The 6,754-nt window shown below is 44.1% G+C and overlaps 1 pseudogene; it reads right to left on the reverse strand.

The window, feature by feature from the left end:
- Positions 1-6,251: 6,251 nt before the first annotated feature.
- LOC132028963 (U6 spliceosomal RNA) lies at positions 6,252-6,352 on the reverse strand (annotated as a pseudogene).
- Between the last annotated feature and the right edge of the window lie 402 nt (positions 6,353-6,754).

Raw genomic sequence — 6,754 nt, forward strand, 5'->3', positions numbered from 1 at the left:
ATCTTGGCTCGATATTCTTGCGGGGAGGGTTTTGTTGCAGTGATTTTCAAGTGTCTTTGCCCGAGGCGGAATTGCACTGCCCTTGCCAGGGGCCAGGCTAAATAATCCATTTGGGTTTGCACTCAGGAGTTTTCATTCCCTGAATGATTTCCATACAGCTTTGAAGGATGGAAGTGAAAATGGTCGCCTCCCAATCTCCGGCCCAGAGGAGCCGAGAGCTTGGGGCTCCCCTCCTCAGTGGGCCCTCTGAGAAAAGTGCTCAGTCCCTCCTATCTCCCTAGTCTCTGGCTGCGCTCCAAGCTCACCCAGCCTGTGACTGAGCATTTCTGTCTCTGGCACATGGCTCCATTTGAAGTCTCCAAACCCAGCAGATTCCTGCTGCTCTTCCAGGGAAGTCTCCCCGGATCTGCCACTTGTGGGGTCCCTTCTCGAAGAGCAGTGGTCCAACTGTGCCTTGGATCCCAGTTTAAGGTAACCCTGAGTTGAGAGCTCATTCCTCAGCTCTGTCTCTGTAGCCAGCTTTTCTGCCCCCGCGGGACCTGAGATCACACTGTCCCCTCAAGGGCTCTAGCCCTGCTTAGTCCCTGGAGCAAGGTCCCGCAGTGGAGCAGACTTCTAAGAGTTCTGATTGTGTGCTCCTCTCCTCTACCACTTACTTGCCGGTAGCCAGCTGACGGAGGCTTAAGGATAGAAGCTTCTGTACTCAGCCCGCCCCCCCCCCCCCCCCCCCCCGCCGCCGGCCTATGTATCTCTTCATCTGGCTTGTTCATCTGTATCCTTTATCATAACTTGTAATAAACTGGTTAAGTAAATGTTTCCCTGAGTTCTGTGAACCACTCTAGCAAATGAAGTGGGCTAACAGCAGTCTTATGGGTTGAGCCCTTAACTCTGGGGTCTGACACTATCTCTTGGGAGTGTTAGAATTGTGTCAATTGTAGGACACCCAGCTGGTGCCAAAGAATTGCTTCCAGGTGGAGCAGGGATAGGACCCCCATACATCTAGTCTCAGCAGTCTTGTGAGTGTGGTAGTTGTGTGAGAGTAAAGGAGACACAAGGGATAAGACAAGTTTTTCCAAAACCTTGAGTAATACTCAGATTAAAAATGGAGTTAATAGCGGGTTTCTGGGTTTAAAGATGGAACAGTGAAGCAAGCTTTCATCTTAAATGTCCAGAACTAAATTAATATTTAGTTTTCAAGTCCTCACAGTGTACAGAAGATAGGAACCCAACCTCAGGGTCAGCCCAAGGTGGGAAGTCTAATGGAGACTAGCTCAGGAGTAGATACCCCAAAGGGGAATAAAATGAACCTGCCTGCTCTTAGGGAGAGAACAAGGAAAATTTGATTTTCTCAAATCTTGACACAACCTCGTGGAGAAAGGTAATCTCCTCTAGCATTGTCTTGTTTTATTCTGATGCTGGATGGTGGAGAGAATGTTTTATTATAGAAAAGTCTGAACCCACACATAAGTAAGACCGTAGCATAGAGCCACCATGTATCTTCCACTACTTCAACAAGCAATGTGTCGTCAGTCCTGCTTCTTCATAGCCTTGCATCTTTTCCAACCTATCCTCCAGTAACACTGAAACAAATGCTATACATCCACATTCCATGTGTATATAGGAAGGCATAATTTGAACATTGATACTTGAAATAGCAACGCGTGCTGGTCTCACAGTATGCCTTTTGTTTAAGCTTATAGCAGTGACATTGTCTTTGCTTATGAAGAGCTCTGACTGGACTTTCCTAAGAAAGGGCCCCTTGCTTCCCCTGCAGGAGCTGCAGCCCTGGCTAGAGCAGGTGTCCTTTACACAGGTGAGTTGGGGTTTCCGTCATGCTGTGGCCTTCTTGAGCCTACTTAAACCCCGCATACACTTGATGGTCCTGGACCTGTATGTATCTAGACCCAACAATCTCCATTTTCTTCTTCTTTTTTTTTTTTTTTAAGATTTTATTTATTGGGACATCTGGGGGGCTCAGTCAGTTAAACATCTGCCTTCAGCTCAGGTCATGATCCTGGGGTCCTGGGATTGAGCTCCAAGTGGGGCTCCCTGCTCAGCGGGGAGCCTGCTTCTTCGTCTCCCTCTATCCCTCTCCTGGCTTGCGTTGTCTGTCTGAAATAAATAAGCAAGCTCCCCACTGAGCAGGGAGCCTGAAGCAGGAATTGATCTCAGGACCCTGGGATTATGACTTGAACCTAAGGCAGACGCTTAACTGACTGAGCCAACCAGGCGTCTCATTTTCATACTTAATTTTTGTGATTAAAGCTCTCTAACAATAAAATTGAAAACGTAAAGCAAATGCACTTAATTGCCTACCACTATTCTTATATTTAAAAAAAATTTTTTTGGGGGGACACCTGGGTGGCTCAGTTGGTTGAGTAGCTGCCTTCGGCTCAGGTCATGATCCTAGCGTCCTGGGATCGAGTCCCACATCGGGCTCCTTGCTCGGCAGGGAGTCTGCTTCTCCCTCTGCGTCTGCCTGTGTTCACTCTCTCTCCCTCTCTCTCTCTGACAAATAAATAAAATCTTAAATAAAAAAATTTTATTTTTTAAAAGATTTTATTTATTTATTTGACAGACACAGCAAGAGAGGGAATACAAGCAGAGGGAGTGGGAGAGGGAGAAGCAGGCTTCCTGCCGAGCAGGGAGCCCAATATGGGGCTTGATCCCAGAATGTTGGGATCACGACCCGAGCCGAAGGCAGAGGCTTAACCCACTGAGCCACCCAGGCGCCCCTGTTCTTGTATCTTTTAACTTTGTGCTTAGTTGTCAGTTTCTCCAAACACGAAATCCTTTGCAGAAGTGATTCCAGACTTCAGAACCATTGTGAACTTTGTGAATTGATGGTAATGAACACCAGCACCTTGTTTATTTTAGCAGTGTGTGGTACTGTGATAGAAAATGGTTTTTCAGTAGGAATTGCTCATCATAAATAGGAAAGTAAGTTCTACAAATACCTATTAAGCACCTGTCATGTACTAAGTACAGATGAGGATACTGCAGTAAATAAAACCTCAAACCTAGCTTCATGAATGCAGTCAGTCCCATCTACTTTAACATTCAGGTCTTGCAGATCGGGGCGGGGGGAAGGAAATCTGCGGACTGCTAGCCTTTGAAAGCATTTCCCCTTTCCTCACCAGCTTATCCTACTATTTTAAAGATTTTATTTGACAGACAGAGATCACAAGTAGGCAGAGGCAGCAGAGAGAGGGGGAAGCAGGCTCCCTGCCGAGCAGAGAGCCCGATGTGAGGCTTGATCCTAGGACCGTGGGATCATGACCTGAGCTGAAGACAGAGGCTTTAACCCACTGAGCCACCCAGGCGCCCCTGAAAGGTATATTTTTAAATTTATTTTATTTTGGGGGCACGTGGGTTGCTCAGTGGGTTAAGCCACTGCCTTCAGCTTGGGTCATGATCCTGGGATCGAGTCCCGCATCAGGCTCTCTGCTCAGCAGGGGGCTGCTTCCCTTCCTCTCTCTCTGCCTGCCTCTGATCTCTAATAAATAAATAAGATCTTTAAAAATAAATAAGTAAATTTATTTTATTTGACAGAGAAACAGCCAGAGAGGGAACATAAGCAGGGGGAGTAGGAGAGGGAGCAGCAGGCTTTCTGCAGAGCAGGGAGCCTGATGTGGGGCTGGATCCCAGGACCCTGGAATCATGACCTGAGATGAAGGCAGATGCTTAACAACTTAGCTACCCACGTGCCCCCAAAAGGTAAAATTTTAAATATGCAATTGATGTCAAAGAATAAAAGTATTAAAATAGATGTTTTTACTTTTTTAAAAGATTTTATTCATTTCAGAGAGAGAGAGTACATAAAGCAGTAGGAGAAGCAGGCTCCCCACTGAGCAGGGAGCCCAACTGGACGCTTGATCCTTCATATCATGATCTAGGCTAGAGGCAGACACAACCAGCTGAACAACCCAGGCACCTCATAGATCAGATTTTAAATGAATTTTCAAACGTGGTGTATTTGTTTCTGAATTATTTATAGTTACCAGAATTCTTTCCTGAGCTAAGATTTATTTATTCAGTCATACTAAGTAAGTCTAAATTATTGTATTAATTTCTATCCCTTTAACAACACTCTTTAAATACATTTGTTGGCATAAAAGATGGAGCTGAATAACTAGACTTTAAATACAAATCTGGAGGAAAAAAATGTAGTTAACATAACTATTTTTCTTTCCTTTTATAGTCATTGTTTCTCTAAATTTTATTTCTTTGAAGATATTAAATCTTGAATACCAACACTTTCCTGATAAGGAAACACCTGAAAAATTTGGTATGTTTACAAAATCATGCCTTTTACTTTTTTGTTCTTCCCCTAAAATCCTTCTATTTTGTATTAACTACAAGTCATAGTAGTATTAGCTGCCCTTACTCTCTTGGAAGAAGGGACAGTGCTCTTCAGGACCCTCCAAGTGCTTGATCTCATTCAAAGCAGTGTCTTCAGAGTGATGTACTTTTTTTTTTTTTTTTAAGATTTTATTTATTTATTCAACAGATCACAAGTGGGCAGAGAGGCTCTGTGGGGGGGAGCGGGGAGAAGCAGGCTCCCTGCCAAGCAGAGAGCCCAGTGTGGGGCTGGATCCCAGGACCCTGAGATCATGATCCGAGCTGAAGGCAGAGGCCTCAACCCACTGAGCCACCTAGGTGACCCGAGTGATGTACTTCATTGGATACATATTTGGTACTTACAACCTGATGTAATTTTATGTGACCCATTCCAGAAATACTTAATCCCTGTTACTTCAAAAGTTTTGGGATATAGGTAAAACTATCTTTTTTTTTTTTTTTAAAGATTTTATTTATCTGACAGAGAGAGTACATGCAGGGACAGCAGCAGGGTGGAGAAGCAGGATCCCGCTTAGCAGAGTCTCATGTGGGGCTCGATCCCAGGACCCCGGGATCATGACCTGAGCCGAAGGCAAATGCTTAAACGACTGAGCCACCACGCACCCCATATAGATAAAGCTATCTTTTAAGAGAACTTAGTATGTGAAATTGGAATTAACAAAATAATTATATAAATTGCCTAAATACTTCAGTTTTTCTTTTATGCTTACAAAAAGAATGTATATTCACAGAAGAATTCTAATAGGTGGGGTTTTTTAAATATTTTCACTGAATTACTCCCTCCCCCCAAGATTTTGTTTATTTGACAGAGAAAGACACAGCGAGAGGGAACACAAGCAGGGGGAGTGAAAGGGGGAGAAGCAGGCTTCCTGCTGAGCAGGGAGCCCGATGTGAGGCTCGATCCCAGGACCCTGGGTTCATGACCTGAGCCAAAGGCAGATGCTTAACAACTGAGTCACCCAGGAGCCCCTCTAATAGGTGTTAAAAGATAAACTAAGGCATATTAGAGTGCCTGGGTGGCTCAGTTGTTAAGCATCTGCCTTCAGCTCACATCATGATCCCAGGGTCCTGGGATTGAACCTCCGCATTGGGCTCTCTGCTCATAATGGAGCGTGCTTCTCCCTCTCCCTCTGCCTGCTGCTTCTCCTTCTGGTGCTTTCTGTCAAGTACAGAAATAAAATCTTAAAAAAAAAAAAAAAAAGATAAACCAGGGCATATTAAAAATTTTGAGAGCTCATTTGAACAAAAATGGATTCGAATCAGGTACCATCCAGTGAATGAAGGACCTAGAAAGGAGCTCTGAGAAGCTGTATAAAATTAAAGATTTCTTTACAGGTATACAGGAGCAGGAATGAGAAAGTTATAGCAGGTGAAAAAGCAGGTGAGTTGATTACAATAAGGTTATTTTCCTTTAGGGGGGATGGCAGAGGTCTGTTGGGCAGATGACCTAACTAATGCTAATCAGGTGATTCCTGCTTGGTTGGTTGAAGATTCTGTTTCTGGGATAACTCATACTAAAAATTAAATCTTAGTTTAATGATATGGGGCAGAAGGAACTCCATTTTGGGGTCTGTGTGTTTTTTTGGTTTTTGTTTTTGTTTTAAAAACACAGAGGAATAGGAGTCAGTGGAGATACGGAGATAGAGCAGTAGTGATTCTTAAACGTTGGCCCTCTTCATGATCACCTCGATGTCTTGCTCTTCCCTTCTGTTTCCTTCCTTTGCAGGCAGCATGTGGCTGGGGGGAAGAGCAGGAAGGCGGAGGAGGACAGAGGCAAGATCCAGGGGCTGAGGAGGTGAGTGGCGTACACAACAAGCTAAGTAATACATTAAGTTGAATGAGAACCAAGTTCCTCATTGTTGCAGAAGGAATTTGGAAGTACTGAAGGGAGAGGGTGTGAAGAACTCTAAGGGGTTATCCTTGCGGAGGGGCCATGCTAATCTTCTCTGTATCGTTCCAATTTTAGTATATGTGCTGCCAAAGCGAGCACAAGAACTCTAAGGTGTTAAATTAAATTTGGGAATACTGTGGTGGACTCAAAAGTTTTTAACCTATGTATGTGAGTCTATGGATACACATGGATAGAGTAAGCTATGTATTTCTATACACACACATATACATAGCTCAGTCAACAAAGAAAGTGACCTAGTCGTAATGAACACCCCACACACCAGATCTTCACGCCTGAATACTAAAAGGAACACCTCCCTAAAAGGAACTAGAGTCTCTGGAGGAATGGCTGATACAAGAACTGGACACAAAAGATAAGCTTCATATACCAGCGGATGGTAGAAAGTATTGAAAACATTACCAGGTATAAGGCTTTAGAAGCAGAAGGTTTCTAGGGATCAAGTCATGTTGTCCTGTGAGACCACAAGAGAAACCCAAATTA

This window comes from Mustela nigripes, chromosome 12 (genome assembly GCF_022355385.1).
Source record: "Mustela nigripes isolate SB6536 chromosome 12, MUSNIG.SB6536, whole genome shotgun sequence".
Classification (NCBI taxonomy): domain Eukaryota; kingdom Metazoa; phylum Chordata; class Mammalia; order Carnivora; family Mustelidae; genus Mustela; species Mustela nigripes.